Source organism: Gallus gallus, chromosome 5 (assembly GCF_016699485.2).
Source record: "Gallus gallus isolate bGalGal1 chromosome 5, bGalGal1.mat.broiler.GRCg7b, whole genome shotgun sequence".
Taxonomy (NCBI): domain Eukaryota; kingdom Metazoa; phylum Chordata; class Aves; order Galliformes; family Phasianidae; genus Gallus; species Gallus gallus.
The window spans coordinates 50733402-50755727 of NC_052536.1; the positions used below are offsets into that span (position 1 = coordinate 50733402).

The 22326-nt window shown below is 39.2% G+C and overlaps 1 long non-coding RNA gene across 1 annotated transcript in view; it reads right to left on the bottom strand.

The window, feature by feature from the left end:
- The window catches only part of LOC124417982, a 44970-nt gene extending 27976 nt beyond the window's left edge, over nt 1–16994 (bottom strand). Inside the window, exon 1 of the long non-coding RNA XR_006939403.1 lies at nt 16788–16994. This is a non-coding gene — a long non-coding RNA (uncharacterized LOC124417982). The remainder of the gene's footprint in view (nt 1–16787) is intronic.
- Between the last annotated feature and the right edge of the window lie 5332 nt (nt 16995–22326).

Below are 22326 nucleotides of genomic sequence, written 5' to 3' on the forward strand. Positions count from 1 at the left end.
ATGAACGGTAACAATGACGTCATGCAGACAAAGTGAGACATCCAAAGCAGGATATATAAATGCATTTATAAAGGGCAATTATTAATCTTTTGTGTATGTTTAGCCATTGCTTTGCTGAATGCTCTTTAATATCACAAGGAAGTATTTTGTGATTTTTTCCAAAAATTCAAAATTCATGTCACTTTCTCTAAGGACTCCAGATTATATATTCAATTCTCAAGAACAATTTTTTAGTCTTAGATGGATAACTAAGTCCTCCCATCTGGACTGGATTCTGACAACTGCAGAATTTTAGCCAAAATTATGTTAATTATGATTATGTCAATAATCAAGTTTAAAAGGACAATTTCCATGTCAAAATCAACTGTTAGCAAAGAGTAAATCTGAACATTTGCCAGCGAAGATGGATCAGTCTAGTAATTCCTTCTTGATCCAATTTTTCTGACCATTGCCAAATCTCAAATCTAGAGACGATAAAGGGTAGGAATAATCATATAAATAAACCGGAGAGAGGAAAATGCAAGAGTAGCTTCATGCTCTTGTGTTCCCAGTGAAGCTTGCCTGGCCACATGAATGACTGTAGGGAGGCTTTAATCCCTCTGATTACTGCGAGCTTATTATAAATAAAACTACATGTGTGCCCTTGGCTTCACATTGACCACAATTTGGGACCTTTGGAAATAGATGCTACCTTTCACTTGAGACACAAAAATTCCTTAACTGGAGCTGAGGACAGCTCTTGCTGTAATTGCATACAGGTGTGTGGATGGGTCCTTCAAAATCTGAGTGAATACCAATAAGAACTGCAGCAGGAACATGAACCCATTCTGGAGACGAGCATCCCAATTCAGCTGAATGCTCACCTTCCACAGAAGAAAAGTATTAGCCATCATTTCTGCTTTTTTATAATTCAAGGACTACTTAATCTCTTAATTCAATCTCTAAACCATCTTGATTAGTGTTTCCACAACAGATTTTTGCTGTGACTATACAGAGATGAGATAAATTTTGGAGATAAGCATACTACTTGTATTTTCCCTTCTACTATTGCTTACTGACATGTGGGGCTTTTGGTTTTCAACAATTGTTTCCCTTCTCTCTGATGTCATATACTTTGCTAACTCAACAGTTCCCATGCTGGGAAACAAGCAGCACACCTAGTTCTCTGCACCCTCATACTCTGAGAGGAGTGTCGATGGATGCAGAAAAGGATGAACAGCAAGAGCAAATTGTTTGTTTTGGCAAAATTTACATAAAGTAAAATTATTTTAGCCAATGATGAGGAAACAGATTTCATTTTCTGTTAAGAAAAAATTATTTGGGTGAAAATGATAACAAAACTGGGAGAATTCCACTTGGGATCTGCTCCACTTCTCTCAGTTCGGAAAACATTTTCTTTTAATAATAGATCATTCATTGCTTTTGTGGCATAGAACTGGTCAAAACGTCTTCCTCAAATACTTTGGTGAACTGATCGATGATTCGAGAGTTTTATAGTATTTTCAAGTGATTCTGCTTAAATTATTTTTCAACCATATCTTACAGCATAGCACAAAATGATTCTGCTCTTAACTTGTTTATAAAAGAGAGTTGCCTTATTTGATCTCAATGTGTAGTTTATGTAAAATTCCTGAGCAGCTTCCTAGAGCAGTTTCTTTAGCATTCAGGCTTTCCTTGGTCTTTACAGAGAGTATGCTGCAGAGCAACTAGGAAGCAAATAAATGGATTTGTTCCTAAAGTAAAGATAAGTACAAACACTGGGCAAAGTTTTACTGAGAAAATCAGTGCCTCATCATATCATTGTAGCACGCACTATACTCGCTTTTTGTTGTGAAAATCTTGTTTATTAAACTGCAAAACATAAAGGATTGAAAGTGAAATGAGATAAAATTCCTCTTAACAGTGCAAATTAGGTCCAGAACCAGAAATTCAAATCACATGGTTAGATTCTATGATGGTTTGCCGTTCTTTGATTCTATGATTTTCAGTGCCTTACAGCCAGGTCATAGAATCATAGAATGTCTTAGGTTCAAAGAGACCCCAAGATCATCAAGTTCCAATCTCCCTGCCACAGTCAGGGCCACCAACCTCCATATCTGGTGCTGGACCAGGTTGCATAGGGTCACACCCAACCTAGTCTTGAATACTTCCAAGGACAGTGCATCCACAGCCTCCCTGGGCAGCCTGTGCCAGTATCTCACCACTCTTGCTGTAAAGAACTTCTCCCTGACATCCAAACTAAAACTTCCCTCCTTGAGCATAAAACCATTCCCCCTCGTCCTATCACTGTCTACCCTTGTAAAAAGTTGATCCCCCTCCTATTAATAATCCCCATTAAACACCAGAAGGCTGCAATGGTGTCTCCTCACAGCCTTCCCTTCTGCAGGCTGAACAACCCTGACTCCTTTAGCCTGTCTTTTTGAATTGCTGGTCTGGTTATGCTCAGACAACTGCATTGAAGAGCTGGAATGTATAACAGACTTAAATGTAGCAATGAAGACAGCTGTGCCTATTGTAAGTCATGATGACCATGCAGTAGTTCTGCTACATACCTAGATTCTGTTTATTCTTGGATCTTTGTCAAAGCAAGTTACAGAATCAGGCATTTCCTTTATTTCATCTTGTTTCCATTATTTTTTCATACTCTTAAACAATAGTTGTCTTTCTTATTTCCATAGAAGACAGATCAGCTGTGGCACCTGTTCTTTTTAGTGAGGTCCTGTTTTGTTGTTTTTTTAAATGATGAGCTGGATGTATTGCTGTATCGTGTAGGAAAATTGCTAAGTCATGGCTTAAGCCAGTGATTGAGCACCTGGTGAGAAGGCAGGGCCAGCTCAGAGGAGCTCAGGTTCATGCAATGAACCTGAGTGACCAGAAGGGGTGGAGCCAGGATCCACTCCCTCCCAGACCTCATTTAAGGGGTTGGCAGTGGAGGTGAGGGTATCTTGCTGGAGCTGTCTGTGTATCTGGGGCTCTCTGAAGGTAAGCAGCTTTTTTTGTTTGTTTGTTTGTTTGTTTTTGCAATCTATGACTGCTGCACTTGGGCTTACCCTCTCTTGCTGCAGCCTGGGACTTTGTTACCTTGCTGTCATTTGCTGTGTTTTCCATCACATTATAGCATTACATGTTGAAATTAGCTCTTACTGCCTGATCTGTAGCTCTTCTATAAAATCCATTTTTTGAAGCAGGAAAGTCACTTATTTTCCCCATACCTCAGAGTTAACCCTATTTTACACTTAAGGGGATGTTTCCTCTCTTCTATGTCTGTCTAGCCTCATAGAAGTTGTAACTGTAATACGCCATGTTACTTCCCTCTTACTTTCTCTGAATCTCATATCTTAGCAGTGTCTTTACTTGCTTCTATAACACTGAGACAATGAGGTTTAACAAGTGAAAGCAAATATAAAGTATTATGCATCATACCCTAGAGCAGAATGAGACATAAAAGGGCTGGTCATGATTCCCTGCACCATGTGTAACTAATGATGGGGAAGAGGTGATTCTTCTCTATCAAAAGATCACCTATGGCAGCCTGTTCAATTGCATCAGTTTAACCTTCTGCACTTGTCAAAGCTCTCATTCTTCCAAAAACTTTCAAGCAAAGGCACTACTGTGCAATGGTGGTAGAACCTCCATTGCTGTCCCAGGGAAATACAAACTCTCTAGGCTTTTTAGCACAACATACAGTCTCAAGGAAAGCAAGCCATGCAGGTATTAAGTAACACGTTCAACTGAAGTGAAGAGGGAGGCTAGAGAATATCATCATTTCACTTTTAGTTTGAGGTGCTTCAGGACTGGGAGGCTAACTGTGCAGCAAAGAAACTGCAGGGAACAATGGCAAGAAGAGGGCAAGGATTAGCTTTCGTACTTCTGTAAAGACCATTTCTTGGACTGGAAGCTGCACCATGGGAATAACCTCCTGCTATGGTAATATTCAGTGGAAAGGCAGCCTATGACTCAGCTGAATGTGTAGGACAAGAAAATGAAGGCATGAAGGGAAAACCTATGTCTTGATTTGATTCCTCTTCACTATTTCTCCAGCTGCTACATATCCCTCACTCTTGGTATTCCTAAGTGTTTTCATTACAGGCCTAAAATCACCAGATGTTTTGCTGTCTTCATTCTTAAACAACATTTCCTACAGCTTCTGCTCAAGTTAAAGACATCACACTTTCCTCTTCTGTTCTCCCAGTTAATTCTTACTCAGCATTGTTATATTTAACCCAGCCTTCTACCTTTTGCTGTTCTATCTACTCTGTTCTTGTCTGTGATGACCTACCAAAATTCAGCAGCAAAGGATTCTCATTATTTCCAGTGCCACTTCTAGTTGAATCCTTAATTCTGAGATATAATTCACAAGGACCTGCTGCCTGTCAACTTCTAATATTTCTAATTACCTATCTGCTCCTGTATAATCATAAAGCCTTTTAACATTTCACTTTCCCCCCAGGAAAATGTATCCTAGTTCTAGGAATGTGACCTTCAGCTCTTTTTGTGAATGCTGGCAGAAAGAAATCACTCAGACTGTCAGCAACGTTATCAGCCCAACTGTCACTAACTTCCCAGTATGCTCTCTAACAGCTAGATAGCATCATTACCTCGCTGTTTACTTCAGCTTTCCTAGGACAATGAAATGAGGGTGTTTATCCTTAATTCCTCTGATATTTTGGTTTCATGTCTTCGTGTCAGCAATCATGGTGTATCTTCTTCAGGTCTCCATCTTTGAAGCAGACCTTGGACCTTGGAGTTGGTCCAACCACTTGTGCATTGCTCAGCTTCTGCCTCTTTTCAAAGCCAAAACATGATTAGAGCCTCTGAACTTCATTAAAAAAAAAAAAAATCAGCTGAATATCACAGATTACTTGACTTATCCACAGGTAAAAAATAATAACAATCTCTGGAGCATGAGTTTTCTCTGCTGTAAGAAAACAAACAAAATCTGTGTTTTACCTCTGCTCTGAAATAATTCAAAATTCAAGTACCTGTTGCAGGTTGATCTAAAGCTTCTGCCTGTGCAAGTCAGGAACTGATGATCCCTATTGATCATCAAGCAGCAAGAGAGGAAGCTGGTGAGTTAGTCTTTTTTTTCTAGAGCACTAGGAACACAGATATCCAGCATGCAGAACACTTTACTATTACATATCCACAGCTGCATGCAACCATCATCAGGACAAGATACACTCCAGCAGCTGAATGGGGAAGAAGTTATATATTTAATACAGGAGTATCTATCTCCCCTGGCACATTGTGGGGAAGGGCCATGCTGTAGAGCGTAGGACTGTACCATCACCAGTACCTGCTGATATTGTCCATGTGGTGGTGATGTCCACAGTACTGATGTATGGTCATTATCAGGAAGGTGTTGGTGAGTAGAAGGCTACAGAAATACTCTTCATATAGGGCTTTCTGTTCCAGCTAACTTTCCCCTTATGAATCTCCTCCAGGCTTCCTCCATGAATAGTGAGATTACTTGCAGGTAAGCTTACATGTGGCTTTGGAGAATCTGAGGGCATCTGTGGGTAAAGCAAGGAAATCACAGCTGGAATATTTTGTCACACCAAGCAGGCGCATAGAGTAGCATAAATATCAAGGAAAAAAATGGAGGTGTGATCCTTAAAGATTTGCAATCATATAAAGCATGTCTTGACAGCCAGGTGTGCTTGAAGAGGCTCATTTACAGAAAATGAGGCTTCTTGGTATCATTTGGCAATCTCATCTACTTAGTGGCATTCATATTCTCTTGTATCTCTCCTACTCTTTTTTCCATGGTACGATACAGTTTATGTAGCTCTGGAGCCCTTTCCAAGTATTTTCTGCTTGTAGGTATAGGATGTTTGATGGCCCAAAGAATTGGACAGCATATAATGCAAGTATTCTGTAGAACTTCCCAGTATGTAAAAGCCTTCCACATGCTTGCATCTAATGACAGAAGTTTGGACTCAGCACCCTACAGGCTCTTTTCTAGGTCTGGATACTGTATCCACAACTAGTTCCTACAATTTATCTTATTCCTGTAGCCCCTGTATTGCTGAAATATGCAGTGAACATAAACAAAGAGAAAGGGGGGGGCACATGGAGAAATAAATGACTTGAACCAAGCCCTGGACAATGGGAGGGAGTCTGAAGAGCTCCTCCAAGTAGAAATTTGATTGCAAACATAAAATAGATGGAGGGATGTCAGTTTTTATGGACTGTCACCAGAATTTGTGCACTTCTGCCATCAGTGATAAGTAGATCTATGAGTTTCAGACAGCACACACAAGTTTCAGCTTACGTTTGCAGAAAGGGTTATTTGCCCAGCCTCTGAAAAATGAGAATTACAACCAGGTGTAAGACAAGCTGTATATTAAGTTTAGCTATCACCAAGCATCCAGTGTTCATTTTTAGCCTTTTTTTGTTTTGTCTTTCTCTTTAGAGTTTTATTTAATTTGTCTTATGCAGTATCCCCATCTGCCATTTGGAACCTGATTGCCAGAGTCCAACTTCTGAACTGTTTTTAGCTTTGATTGTCATTTTAATTTCCTCTGTAGTATATTTGTGACCACAGCTTGTATATTGAAGTCCAAATTGTCCTCTAACATTATTTCTTCAACCTCCTTTTCAAGTTGTATTCAAACCCAGTTTTGTTTCTTTGCCTGTCAGCTGATGTCCAGATTGAATTAGAAACCACTCTCCTTCCAGATATAGAAATATATTTCCTCTACTTAATGCAATCTTGTCTGTGTCTGGGTAATTAAAATCATCTATTACTACCACTCAGGTTCATTTGCATGTTTTATCTTTTTTAATTTATGCAATAATTACATAAAATACTGAGTACCAATGGGCCAGCTGGATGGAGTACAAATAGTATGGCACATCTTATTATGGAAACATACCTCCAGATATAAGCACTGACTACCATTTCCAGGCTTTTCTATGATCATGAGTGAATCATCTTTAACAAATAAATCAGCGTATGTTTGTCTGTATATCTGCTTCTTTCCCCAAGAGTTGCCAGTGTTTCTGAAGATAAGAACCTGAGAAAGTTCAAGAGACCACAGTGTTTTATCTACTGAGCTGTTCAACTGTGTGGCTAAATCAATAATTACACTGACTACAAGATGTAGGACGGTGCTGTATAAAACATAGAAATCAGATAGCTACCACTGAAAGCATTACATAGGCTTTTTGACTATAGGGGAGAAACCAGAAAGGAGGAGCTATTGCTATTGATCATTCTTGCTGGCTCTTTCTCATTCAGTAGACAGTAAGGAGATTCTGATATCATTTTTTCACTTTTTCACTCTTTAAAATTTCATTTTTTAGAAATTGTCTTCCTTTCTTGTTTGCCCTTATGTTTCTCTGTCACGTTTACGAAAGCTACCCTCATCTCTTCTCTCTATGCACTACTCAGCCATTCTCACAATATTTTGAGCAGTTTTCAGAGCCATAGGGGAAAAGGCAGAGCACCTTCTCCTTTCCTGATCCTAAGAGAGAAGCTGAAAATATATTTTAAAAAAAACCACTAAAAACAAAATAAAAAATTAAAAAACCCCATGTCTGAAATACATATAGAATTAGTTCCAAAAGTGCCCAAAGATGGAAAAGGCAATCTCCACAAAAAGCATTATTTCCTCATGACTGCTTCCTCAGAAGTGTTCCTGCTCACAATAGGAAGATATTTTCTTCCATTTGATGCAATCAACTGCTATTAGCAACTTCAGTGACTGCTTTTGAGACCTTCCCTTAAAGCACATTGAGATGAAATCCTTAGTATGGTACTAACAGTAATTTAAGAGCTGACTTTGTTTTGTGAGGAGATATTTGTGAAGCTAGACTATTTCAGCAGTCAACATAAAATACTAGAATATTAATTTTCTAGAAGCTTCAATTTCTTGGCATTACAATTTCATTGTGAAATATAGTACACTATATTAACATGTAATGAGAAGCTCTTGATTTCCAACTCTTATGTTTAAAAAATATTTTTTAAACATGTAGAACGACAATGTTATTGATTTGGTATGACAATGCACAAAAGGCTGTAAAGCCATGGATACAGTTTGAGTTCTGAAGTTCTTTATGAGGCAATGCACAAAATCTAGAATGTCTGCAAGCTTAAGTACGTTCCTTTAAAGAACCCTGCTTGGAAGGTTATGTCAGCCTATAGACTCAGCATCCTTTGAGACTCAGATCCACTCCATTCTTATTCAGTCAGTTTCCAACACTAAAGAACAGGAAATATCTTATCTTGAACCATCTTGCTTCTTTTTCAAAGTATTCAAAGATCCCTGTGCATTGCTGCTGTGTGAATGACCTTCCAAACCAAGAGAGATAGCTGGCCTGCTTTTTTCATGCAACAAAAGTAGACTGTGTAACAAGGAGAACCCATGAGAAACAAAGTTTGTATGTAGGACCCAGATCAACACTGGTTCTGAAGCCAAGTCATTGTAAATCCATCTACCAGGTCTGACAGATGTGGAACAAGGCAACTGGAATGTCCATATCTATTCATTAATGTGTTCATATTTTCTAAAGGGGTACTAATTAAAGTATACCTTTTTCTTCTTTAGCTCCCCTCCTTCAAAGGCACAGCTATTCATCCTCCATTCCTTTTGCAAAAGGATCCAAATCCAGCTGCTTTTCTTGAGATCTGATATTCCTGACATCAAATCTCAAGGATCAAAGCAAAACATTCATTAAGTCTGTCCAGCATTGCTATAATGATCTCCTTAAATGGATTACAGTTCTTTAAACATGAAAAAACACCTTTCTGATAAAGTATGGGAGGGCTCATTCCTCTTGTTTACCCAATGACTTGAGATGTCTGAAGTTTTACCAGGGAGATAAATAGGCGAATAGTGTTTAGATATGTTTAAATACAAAAGGATAGCATGCTTGTTAAGTAGAGAAGCTTTTATTTCCTTAACGAAGTATACCATCGTGTTCTGGGTCCTCAGGGAGACATCTCCAGGAAGCATAAAAAATGCAGTTCCTAGAACTAAGGTTTTCAATCTTTCATCTCTAGCATTCAAGAAAACAACCTTTCCAAAAAATTGTAAACCTGGGTGTTAAGTAGTAATTGACACTTTGACACAGTTGATTTTTTTTTAGCACTTTGATTACATCTGTCCAGGTCATAAATATAAACCGGTATTGCATGGTAGTCTGGAGCTTAGCTAAAGCACAGGAACCTGCTATTCATTTTTTGAATATACAAACTCCTATATGACACCATTTGTTCTTTTTTTTTTCTTTTTTGGCAGAAATGATGGTAGGGGAAGAGAAATGTGCCATACAGTGCTTTTCTCTTTTTTTGATAAACGCTTATGAAGAGAATGAGGGCAAGACTCTGCCTATGTAGTCTGCTGGGTTTGTAGAGCCTGGTTATAAATATAAGCAGTGACATCTTGCAGCAGGGTGTGGGGGAAACATCCTGGGTAATTAATTTGAACTGACAGTCAGTATCACAAGACACACGATATTTGCTACAGTGACAGCGTTATCTGTGGGAGAGGAGGGTCAGTTTCCATTCAGAAACACTATTTTCCAGAGATTTGGAAACTGACATAATAATTGGCATTTAAAAGTTTTCCATTCAGTAACATAATTTCCCCTTGAAGAACTCATGACCAAAACCGAGATGGCTATTTTAGGATAGCTGAGGACAGAAGGCAAAGAGGAAAAAAACGCCCATTATAGTTATATCAGAGGTTCAATTGCTTTCCATTAGCAAAGGCAGCTGCAGACTTCTGAAAACAACAAATGCTTCAGAGCTGTAGTTTTCCTGCTTTCTGGGACCTATTCTGCTGTGGTCAAAAATGTACAGAGCTGACAGCACAATGTCTCACACTGTTGTGCCTCTGGACAAAATTCATCTCCTGTGCTCAAACCCAGTGGTCTGACCCATTTCTTACAGCCACCTGGGTCACGACTTTGAGGCCTGTAAAAAGAGGGTTGGAAAGGCCCAACCAAACTGATACTTTCTCACCAAGGCGTAAAACAAATATGGTAGATGTGATCAAATGTACCTAAGGCTACGTGTTAGTTCCAAGATGCATGTCTTTTTTTTTTAATACATATTATTCTTTATGCTTTAAAGGATTTTTAGCACTGAAATTTTTCACTTTAAGAAGGAGACCATGTTTTCTACTGCTGAAAACACTAAATGGTTAAATTTTACTTCAACTGCTATTAAATGCTATCCACTGGAGGATTTAAGGTGGTCTTGATTAACTGCTATATCTTAGAAGATATGGGCTTGGTTGGGAAAAGCATTTGTGTGTGCAGACAGTGATGCTTATCCAGGGCTCTGAAGACATTGCAATTGAGTTGTAAAACTGACAAAAGCAGGGTCTCCTAATGAGATTTCTGGCAAATCTTTTGCTAATCTGAAGCAGAATTTAGATCAGTTTCTCATCAGCACATTGGCCTTTCTTATGCTAGTCCTAAATTTATCTTGTAAAAGCAAAAGGCAGTAAACACAGAGTAGTTTTCCCCAGATTTTTGAAGAGCTCTTTAAAGTGATGAAGTTGCTTTGGCTTCTAAAAATGAATGGAGTTGCCAGGCCATCTTATTCTAAGTGGTTTGTTCAGCCTTGTCTGTACACTGCTGGGCTACTGTCCTGAGCTGCTGATCGGAACTTTGGCTCCATGCAATCACACTCCCATTGGGTGCTCCAGAAGAGACCTAGTTAGAATGTGGAAATACAATAGGAGATATGTGACTAAACTTCTTTTATCCCTCATTCTTTAAAACTTTTGCAAAAAATAGTGTTTCTTTCCTTTGATGAGATAAAATATTCTGACCTTTGAGAGAGTGTGGGAAAAAAAATACCGCCAAATATATTCATATCCTCTGAAATATAAAAATAGAGCTGAGTGTGATTAACAAGCTGTTTAGAAAAGGAAGAAATCACAGACAGTGACACATACTGAAAGTTGTTTCCTTAGCTTGTCACTTGCTCTCAAAATTCTGGACAAATTATTGAAATTCATCACCACCCTGGCAACTGGAGCGTTGTTTCACCTTTTATGTAGACAGGGAAAGAAGCAGGAAAAAACAGCAGCAAGACCTTACATTTTTGAGATGCCACTGAGTTGTTGAGCTGCCTCACCCAAGTTTCCTTAGAATCTGCAAAGAGCAGGAAAGTTCAGCTGACAGACTGCACTCAGCCTCCAACACACTCTGCTCCGTCTTGACTGAAGGGAGAGCTGTGCAAGAGTGCTACCACAGTCTATGATATTCTTTTAATGTCTGAATTTTAAACAGGCAACAGCAAGTGAGATTGCCAGGTAATGTAATGATCTGAAACCAAGCAAACATGTCGCTGGGAGGAGGAGAAGCAGTTGGAGGCAAGAATGTTTATGAATATGTTCAGTCAGTTTTCATGCTGCATATTCAGTGTGGAGCCGGGCTTTGACTGAGTGATGTGAACGCAGTGGATGGAGCTGCTTGGGAGTAGTTAGAGGAATTAAGAGAGAGAGGAAAAAAATGAAAGACAACTGCAGATATTAATTATGTTGTTCAGTGAATGATTCAGGACTAGTTCTCTTTTGGTTTAAAACCAGCATCACCCCCTAGAATTAAATCAGCTGCCAACTCATCCCTAAGTCCCTTTACTTCTCTTTGATGCATCAGTTCAATTCGCAGTCCTCACAATTACAGCAGTTATTTGTTTTGCTAAATCCATTTTAATTTATCCCTGAAAGGAGCGGTCTCTCAATCTCCGTTACCATAACAGTGTCACATTAACACAGTTTTTAAACTGTAAATTGATCCGTTTTGATTGATTTTGCCTGACCTTTAAACATGAATAGAAGTATTTAAATGGTGTAATAAAACACTTTTGGAAAGTCTAAACACTCTAAAATCTAACAAATGTGCACGGATTAGCTTAATAATAGAGTGGAGAGTTTAGCGGTCTGTATTTTTTTTTGCAGCCTAGTGATCCAGCAGGCCCTCTGTGCTGGCAAACAAAAGCTTAGCAAGCTCTTAAGAGTTCAGAAAGCTGTATTAACTTCAGTAGGAAAAATAAACACTACAGCTAAAAGCAGAGAAAAACAGAAAAAAAAAAAAGGGGGGGGCATTAATTATTCATTGCTAGGGCATGCTACAAAATCTACTGAAGAGTTACACGTTTCCTGAAGCTGAAATAATGATTTTAAGGTTAATATATATACATATTAATATATATATATTCTTGCTTATTTGTTTCCAGTAGCAGTCAGGAACAAGTATGCAAAGAAGTGCAGCTCAGGGATTTCAGGTTATGAAGACAAAAAAAACCCTGAAATTCTGTGAAGGTCTCAGGCCACCCATCTTTATTTTGATTTCTAGAAAAAGATCTGGAACAAACTGTTCACTGGAAGATAAAAGTAGATAGCAGATGCCATGGATTTGTCAAGTACAAATTGTGTCAAATGCATCTTACTCTCTTCTTTGACCAGATCAAGGGCAGTGTGAATGAATGAGAAACACTAGGTGTATTTGACCTTAATGAGGCTTTTGACACTACCTCACATGATGTTCTCATTAGCAAGCTAGGCAAGTACTATCCTGATGAAATTGGTATGAGAGAAGTGAACAAGTGATTGGAAATCTATAATTAGTGAGTACTTATCAATGGCTCATTATCCAAATGGAAGTGAGTATTGAGTGACATTTTGCAGAACCCTGTCCTAAGTCTGCATTTATTCAATATTTTCATTAACAGGGATGATGGAATAGGAAGTATGCTTATTAAATTTGCAGAGGATATGGAGCAAGGAGGTACTACGAGATCACTGAAAATTCAAAATTAGCTTGGCTATTGAAGGAGCATTCTGAAAATAGTAGGAAACAAAGTTAATCAACAAAAAGATATATCCTCTATATAATATTATATAATAGTATTTTAGCAGAAATAATCCACCAAATTTATCTGAGAAGTGTAACTGGTCAGGCAGCAATTTTATGGGCAAAGACCTTGGGATTATAGCAGATCAGAAGGTGGATGTGAGTTCAGAAATGCCAAATCTAGTTCAGGTAGGAGTGCTGCAAGAAAGATCAAGTAATTCAGCACAAAGGTTCTGTGAGATTTTTGCCCAACTGCAGCACAGTAATCTGAAAAAGATGCTGTTCCAACAGGCTGCAACAAGAGAAGTCAGGATCTCAGAAAATACAACCCCTTGTGTATGAGCCAAAGAACTGGGAGTATTTATGCTAATGAAATAGTCCCAAAGGGGTACATAACAGCACTTCAGCAGGCTGTTACACGTAAGATATGGTCTGCCTTCCATGTCCGTGTTGTTTGGAGCGGGAACTAATGAGTTCAATGTGTAGATGAGGAAAAATTGTATTAGACACAAAGGAATCTGTAATGGTGAGTATAGGAATACTTGGGAATAAATTACTGGGTAATGTTACTGAGTCTTCAAAAAAATGTTTATAGGAAAGGCTGGATGATTAAGTGTTAATAGTTATATAGGTATGGATGATTCTGGCAGAGGCAATATGTGGTGAACCTTCCCTTCCATCTTTTTCATGTTATTAGGTCAATTGTGGAGTTTCTAAAGAGACAGTAACTGAGGCAGTGGAAGTGGCACTGTCTGGCGGTGTAATATGAGTTGAGTGCTCTCCCATGCTGAAACTCAAAGAACTGGAATATGAAATTTTGAGAGCAAAAGAAAAAAAAACATAATTAAATTATCTTATATGACTGTGAGTCCCTATGTATTTTAAAAGAGACAGAGAGGGAAAGAACAGAGAAAGGGGCAAACAATCAAAGAGAGGCAAAATACTCTGATAGAGTATGTTTGGATACTTTAGAGAAATTCTGGAGGAAAGAAGATGAAACAGAAAAAAAATATTGAAAATAAGTTGCATCAAACTCTGACTTTATTTCAATACAACTGTTATTTTTCCTTTAGGTAAAATGTTCCCTCAGCCTGTTACATGAGAAATTGCTGGTTAATCTGAGCAAGTTGGAGATGAAAGCAAAGCATTAAATTACTGAGGAACTGACTGACAGAGAGATGGCAATGGATTAGAAGAAGTTACTCAAAGGCAGATCTTGGGTCCACTTCTCACTACGTGGTCTGGCTCTAAAAGTAGGAGTCCCTGATGATGACATATGGTTGAGAGGAATGACTAAGAAACAGGAAAAGAAAGAATTGTAGAAGTGTGAGAAATGCTAGAAATGGAATGTAGTTTCAGAGGCAAAAAACAAATTGTGCATACGGAGACAAATGAGAAAGCTGATTAGAGACCTCATGAGTTGGACACAATGCAAAGGAATACACTTGGGGTTTTCAGGAGAAAACTCATTTTTGAATAAGTCATTAGTGTGGTGTGGACAGAGGAAGAGGAGCAGGAAGTGCAAGTGCTATTGGGCACTTATGAGAACTCAGTCTGAAGACTGAATTTCAGGAGTGAATGAACTGATGGGACACAGGATAAAGGAGAATGCATTTTATGACCACAGACTGAAAGAGGTTGACTTTTGTTTTCAAAACTAAATAATCTGAAACAGGATGGAGAAAGTGTGTAAGGCCACTCTCTGAACACATTCAGGTCAGTTGCATAGTGATGCAAATTCCTGAAAAAAGTTATTTTAGCTAAAGGGTGGTATTAACACTAGACCTATGAACTATCAACAATTTTAGTCTAGCTATTGTAAAGATGTCTTCAGCCTCTGGATCAATGCACTCACATTAGCAGTTACATGGATTTATTGCTTAATTTATTAAGTTTGATCTGTTTCTAAACAAGGTATCTAAATAGTATTATATGATGGGATGGCAAACTGGAGTTTCCATTTGCACTTTCCAGCTGTATTTTCCCACAGATTTTTCCTTACCTCATCAGTTCATCCAAATGGAATGAACTTTTGGATTATGCAACTTTGAAAGAATAGAATGGTGGTTTTGCAGTTGAGTGCAACACAGTTCTTGTTACTGTGTCAATGAGCTTGTTTTTCCCTCCTGCTCTGGCAGTCTCTCAAATCTGCATCCCCCAAGAGATGAAAGGAGAGGGCCTGTTCCATGTTGGAGTATACTCTGGATCTGGAAGTCTCGTGGTAGTTGGGCTTACCAAGACGGGAAACATCAAACATCACACCCTCACCTTACTTTGTACTCAGGCATAAGAGATCGGTCATGAGTAGCTTAGCACCAAAGCAGCTGTTCTCAAATTAGGGAGAAGGGGATAGCCTTATTTAAAAGCTAGGTGTCAGCCAAAATGTCAGTCTGAGGAGATCTTGATTTCTGCTAATGCGCAGTTATACATTGCCATGTGCACAAGGACCAGTGTCTATTTCCTCTACAGATCTATTACATTAGCTATTTCCTGTTAATTGTTTAGAGTATGCAGCTGATCATCTAAGAACAGCAATGACTGCTGTGCAATTAGACAACTCAGACTTTCAGATACAAGAAGTGTAAACAACACAAAGTAAGCACCTAACATAATAATCAGCTTATGCTCTACTTCACTTATTAATATGTTTCCACATGTGAAGGCAAACAGTATTATTGCTTAGAGAATAAGTATGCCAGAGCAATAAAGCCAAGCAAACAGACTTGTGGCACACACATCCAGCAACAGCAAATAAGAAGGGATTTAATCATGGTCAAACTGAGCAGTTGGCCAGAATTCCAGTGGACATTTATTTTGGCAGCTTTCTAACAGCTTTACCACTTGATCTGCTTTATGCTAAGCGTTTCTAATATGTGGCAGTGCTGGTCAAACACCAGAAATAATTTGCATGCTCCTTCCAAAAATTCCAGCCAGCTGATAGGAGAAGAAAGGAATTTCATAATGAGAGGATTCATACTTTCCCCGTCTTTATGAAAATATTTTGGCTAGCTTTAATTGTTTTGTATTTAAAGCTACCGTGTAAGTAGATTTTTAGCTTTGGAGTTTATCTTACCATTTTTTTTAAAAAATCATTTTGCCTCTTGTAGTTACTTTCCTGCTGTTAAACTGGAATGTTAAAGAAAGTGTTAAGTGTGATAGAGAGTAAGTTTTCAAATTGTGTCTGTGGTAAGAAGCATGGATATCTTAGGGGCTTTGGAAACCCCATACTACACATGCTGACAATATGACAGCATAGGATCGCTTGCAGCAAGTCAAAACAAAAACCTATTGAGCTCAGTAAAGTCTTTAGGAATGGATATGATTGGATGCTAAGAAAAGAAATAAAAAGAACAAGAGAAGTATGACATGGTATAATCTCTCTGAATCAGCATCAGTAAAAGTAAATAGACAAGACAAAAACAATCAAAAAAGTAGCATAAGATGATCAAAATTAAAAACAAACAAAAAAAACCCACAAATGAAATAGAACCCTTAGAGTAAAAACAAACAAACAACAACAAAAACGGGGGGGGGGGGGGGGGGGGATGGGGGAAGCAAAAAAAATGGGAGAAGTTTGGTTTAAATTTCATCATGGTAAGAAGCTACCCAAATTTTCTCCAAAACAAAATTTCCTGTAGGTGAAATCAAGTATTTTATTTGTTATGTTCAAGTTGGTACACTTGAATTCAATCAGAATATTGTTTCCTCAGAAACCTGTGAAAATAGGTTTATTGCTCATGAACCCTGTGGAAAGGCTGTCACACCTCACATATCCCTAGAAATTAAAGCCACGAAGCAAAACAATAGTCTTACCCTCTATACAGGTCCCAGATTCCTCTCCCATACCTCTGCTAAATCTTACCCTCAGAAAAGGCATCCAGCGTTGACCTGATGCAATGAAAACACTGTATTTGACATAGTAGTATATAATTACTGTGTTCACTCGTAAGAAATCATCCTGGTCCTACCTGCTCCCTCTCTCATTGTCCAGTGTTATCTTTAAATCATCGATGCCAGAACCAGTGCCAGAGGCAGATGTAAAAATATCTGCTTGCTCCTACCATTCTCCTCCTGTGCAGACAGCTATGGCTCTTGTTAGCCATTTTTGCCACTGTGCCAGAAGCATCAACAGATTTTCTCTGTCTAGGGATTTTTAAACCCTGTCGATCATAAGATTTGGATTTACGATGCAGTTCAATGCCAGTTGGCTTCAATGGTCATTGCATTGCACTCTAGAGGATTTCTGAGACACAAACAGCAGAACAAATTGGAGTACTGGATCCCTAGAGAGTGACTCTAAAACAGCCTTACGTCTTCCCTTGGCTGCAGAGCTGTACAGTGTACAACTAATTCTCTCTGCAGTTGGTACTCTAGTAACCGATTTATCAACTTAAAAAGAAAACACCACCTTTGCTTTCAAAGAGAAAAAAAAAAAATTACATGGTGAAATATTTTCATTCAGATAGACAATCTAAGTATGAAAATATGAACTCTGATTGAAACCAAAGAAAAAAACTATACTGCGCTCTCAAGAAAGGGGGGAAAAAAGTCTGTTCCAGAACCTGTACAGTTTGCCAACCAACACCACAGATTTAGGCACAGAGCATGTGCTACAATACAGTCATCTTGTGGGTAGTTATTGAAGGAATGGGTTTTCTGTGAAAACTGGAATCTGTTCATTACAGGGTAAGTAAAAGCTTCTTTAGCTGTAGCCAACTGCAGTTTAATTTAAACTGCATTCATGATGACAAAAAGCATAGTAGCTAGACTGCTTGAGCTAATAATACCCTGCCCATGTATTTTGCTTACAGATGGTCATTAATATCATAATGATAGACAGACTGCACTGTGTGCAACTGTCCTATTTAGTTTAGCTAGGAAGAATTGTCCAGCTATAATTCAGTGGTGAATAAGTGGCGCATTTAAAAGGAAAGGTAATTTGAGCTATGCTGTGTGTATACAGCAGCCTGAGACAGCACTACTAAACACATTGCTTTTACATGTATGCCTTCAGTAGAACATCTCACGTAGTGCTGTGGTACATACTAATATTGGACAGAGAAGACCAGACGAGGGGAGAGCACAACTAGTTCAACTGAGCATTTTGCCCTCAAGTCTATTTTCCCCCAGAATATTTGAAGATGATTGAATGAACTTGTTTGGACAGCTGTGGCTACAGAACTGCCACGCGTGGCAAATGGAAAACCCTACCACACTTACTTTGAGGTGGGAATTTAGAATGGAGTCACTTACAAAACTGCTGATTTTAGAAGATCCTCTGTGACTTTTATGATGGATGAGAGATTATAGAATTTTAGGATGGCTTGAGTTGGAAGGGACTTTAAGGATCATCTAATTCCAACTCCCCTGCCGTGTGCAGGGGTGCTGTTCACCAGACAGTGGTTGTTCTGAGTCAGAGGTAGTTTCTGTGTATCCTGTAACTATCAATAGATTTGTCTTCTTAGGTCTTCTGTGCAGTTTCCTTTGAACATCCAGCATCTCTGATATCCTATGGCAAAAGATTCTTCTGTTAAGCTACATATTTCATGAAGAATGACTTCCTTTGGTTTGTACCTACAGGTTTGATCCCATATTGGAACTTCTATTGGCCCTGCTGTACCTACCTTGCCTTGCTGTGCAGGTAGGCAGGACACGCAGTTTTTTGACCTCCGTAACATGGAGAGCAATCTATTCTTTATCTTGGATTTATTGGCATGCAATTGCATTCACCTCTCAACAGTTACTAGCTTCCTTATTTGTGATTCTATAGGAGTACTCTTCCTTCTTGTCCAGTCAGAGAGTTGAAGATATATAATTGAGCCCTGCCCTGCAAATGGAGAATAATGCCCTACTAAATTTATGTGACTGCATTTCAGTGACCAGCAAACTCAGTGAAAAATTTGAGGTTAAAATTCACTTGAAAACATTTAATCTGGAAATTCATTCTCTCATTTTTCTTTATGCTTCCTAAAGATCCAGAAAATTTCAAAGCACAACCCCTCCTTTTGCCCATGTTTGTCAGATGCTGTGAGGAGGAGCTGTGCCCAGCATTCACTTGTGGAATTTGTGTCTGAGAAGAAGAAACTCTGGTGGTTTATCTCATCAGGATATGACAGCCCAGCCAATTTCTCTGTTCTCCTCCTCCAGTACTGTGTCTGTTCTACTTACTCTTCCCTTATCAGCTGACATCTGCTATGTCCTTTAGATTGTGACACATCACTGAAAGGATGGAAAGTCTTGAGTGTATGTCATTCCCTCTCTTATTAACCATTATACTCTCATCTGAAGCAGCAAGCACATTTTCTGTTTATTCATACATGTTGTTACCCCTTTATTTAAAAGCAGTTCTTGGTGCCTTAAAAGTAATCTGTGTGAAGGATAAGGAATCTCAAGCTCCACAACAGGTTGCTTCTTGCTGCCTCTGAGCATGCTGATCTGATCAGCTGGGCTCACTGAAATTTCAGAACACACTGTCAACCTGTTAAAGCACTCATGTGCAATGACAGTGAGCGTGGCTTCAAGCTGCAGATCAGACATCAACTGTATCTCCCAAAAAGCAAGTTAAATCCCTTCTACAATTCCTTGAGGTTATACGTTTCATGTATTGAAGTGGATCGAGCCCTAATCTTCTAAGTTCCTAGCTGTCATTTCTCCTGCCTGTGACAGGGACACAGCAGGGCAAGCTGCCGGTCTGTATAGCAAAGGCACTGCCTTCAGTTTGCAGCTGCAGCACTGCGTGGCCCTGGGCACTGGGTAAGGATCACACCTGGTCAGATATTGAAGTGCTGCTTTGTGACTATTTTCCACTGAGTCTGTTTTGCTTTAAATCATTCCTTGCTTGTCATATAGTTTATACATAGATACCTTTGGGATATCTCTGGAACTGTTTGTTAATCCCCCCCCAAATGTTTGCATTTTAGCATGACTTATTTTTTATTTGAAAATACCTACTGAAATATGTTATTCATTATGCACCACAGGAAGCAAAACTGATAACAGATTGCACAGCAGACTATACACATGCAGGGGGGGAAACCAAAGCCCGTGTCCTCCGAAGCAGCACAGGTTTAGAAAACTCTCCACCCTACCTATGATGCGTGGATTTCCACACGAAACAGATGCTAGCAGTCAGAGTTGTTCTGTGGAACGGTTTACTGATCCAAAAGAAAGACTGCATTATTAAAGATTATTCATCAACAATAGAACAAATTCATCAAGAATCAAGACACAGCATTTCTACCCTAGTGTTTTAATTTGGATGTCGCCTGACCATGCGGGTGGTACTTCTTCCATCTAATTGAGGTGATTTCAGTGTTAGAAGCCAGATTTAAGCTGTTCATGGATATAGGGGAGACAGAGAGGCAGACAAAGCTCTTTGAATTATTTAGTGTTATTGCAGAATGAGATTGTTACACCCTCTCAGTGATTTATGGGGAAACTCACAGCTCACAAAGTCAAACTGGACTTAATCCCTGTAGTTAGAACTTGTGCACGTGTTCCTGAATGGCCTTTAAGGGTTCCTTCTAACTCAAATGATTCTATGATCTATTCCAACCCGCTCTTGAACTGTAAGCCTTAAATCTGGTTTAACGATTGAAACCCAAGAAAAATTAACTCTCCAGCTTCACCCACAGCATCTTCGCTGCCACAGTCTTGTTCTGGTTGTCCATTTCACAGAAAAGATTCTGAGAAAAATGGAAGCAGTCTTATGCAGCCCTACATATGGTAGCTGCAGGGCAATGTGCAGAAACTTCTGTTGTCAAAATCATGGAAATTCTTCTCACAGGTCTTAGATTTCACTTGTAACTGTGGGAAGAGGATAATTTTCAAACAAAAGCCTGATCTTTGAATTCTAGGACACTTCTCAGCCTTCTGTAGGAATGCAGGGGCATCAGATCCCACAATAACATCATTTCCACTGGAGCCATCTAATAAAGACTGATCTATTTGCAACGGAGCGGAACATTCTTTTCAGACACAACTGCTGTTTTCACATCACCCTATAAGCTGCTTTTTCTTTTCTGCTCACTCAGAAATCTGTGTGTATCTTTTACATGTTGTCCAGTGGAAAGGAACAACTCTGGGTTAGTTCCTCAGGTAGCATCAGTCAGTGTGGTTGTACTGACGTCAGCGTTGCCATCAAATGTAGCTGAAGGTCTAGCTCTGCTGACATTTAATTCCTGCGTTTGAACCACAAATATGTGCGCAAACGCTGAGAGCCCTTAAATTAAATGTTTTTATTCAGGAGGAAAAAATACTCACTTTAGCAGAAACTAACAGCACTGCAGCCTTCAGCTCTTTCTAAATAACTCAGATGAGCAAATCAATCAACACTTTTTTTCCAAGCTTATAACAGAGTACGGTAGATTTACTCTAAGTGTTAGGGTTTGGTTTTTGTTGTTGTTGTTGTTGCTATATGTGTGTGTCTGAAGAAAAACATAAATAACATGAAAGTTCCAGTTAATATAGCTCCGAGCAGGAATATGTTTTTTTCTTCATATATGATTTTCATGGCTCTATTCAGGCTGTGATGCTATTCATCTCTTTATTCTCAGTTCAGCACAGCTGTCTGCAGTTGACACACAGAGTGAATGTGCAATCTGGAGAATATGACTGGAATGCCAGGTGAATAAAGCAGAATCAGTTTACATCATAGTAGAACACTTTAATCCCAATTTTCTCATGTTAGTTTTCTTGCTCCCTGTCCACAGTCTCTTCATCAGAATCTTGTATCAGAAATAGTGCAGCCAGCAGGATCAGGAAGGTGATTGCGGTGATTGTCCCTCTGTACTTGGCACTGATGAGGCCACACCTTGAGTACTGTGTTCAATTTTGGGCTGCTCACTACAAGAAAGGCATTGAGGCTCTGGAGCGGGTTCAGAGAAGGGCAACAGAGCTGTGAAGGAGCACAGGTCTTATGGGGAGCAGCTGAGGGAATTGGTGTTGTTCAATCTGGAGGAGGCTTGGGAGAGATCTTATTGCCCTCTACAACTCTCTGAAAGGAGGCTGTGGTGAGGTGAGGGTCAACCTCTTCTTCCAGATGACAGGAAAGAAAGAGAGGTTATAGCCTTAAGTTGAGCCAGGAGAGGTTCAGGTTGGATATTAGGAACAATTTCTGCTCAGAAAGAGTTAATTGCACTATATGATCTTAGTGATCGTCTCCAACCTTAGTGATTCTGTGGTTCCATGATTCACAGTGTCTCGTTTGGGAGGTAATCACTTGTGACACTCTAAGCTCAATCAGTTTTGGTAAAGCTGGAGGAAGTCATGACAAGATGAACAGGGGTCAATAGGACAGCATTATGTGGAACCACTGATCTCATAGGCACATGAGGGGAAGAGCCGGGTGAGCCATTTGCCACCTAAAATGAGAGAGACTGACTACAGCTTTGTCACTCAAATACATTTTGTACCCCTGCTTTGGAGTGCAATGACTCATCCATATCTAAGCTTTCTACATCTGTACCCAGTTCTCTTGGCTGCACAAGGGAAGAAAAGCACGCCAAG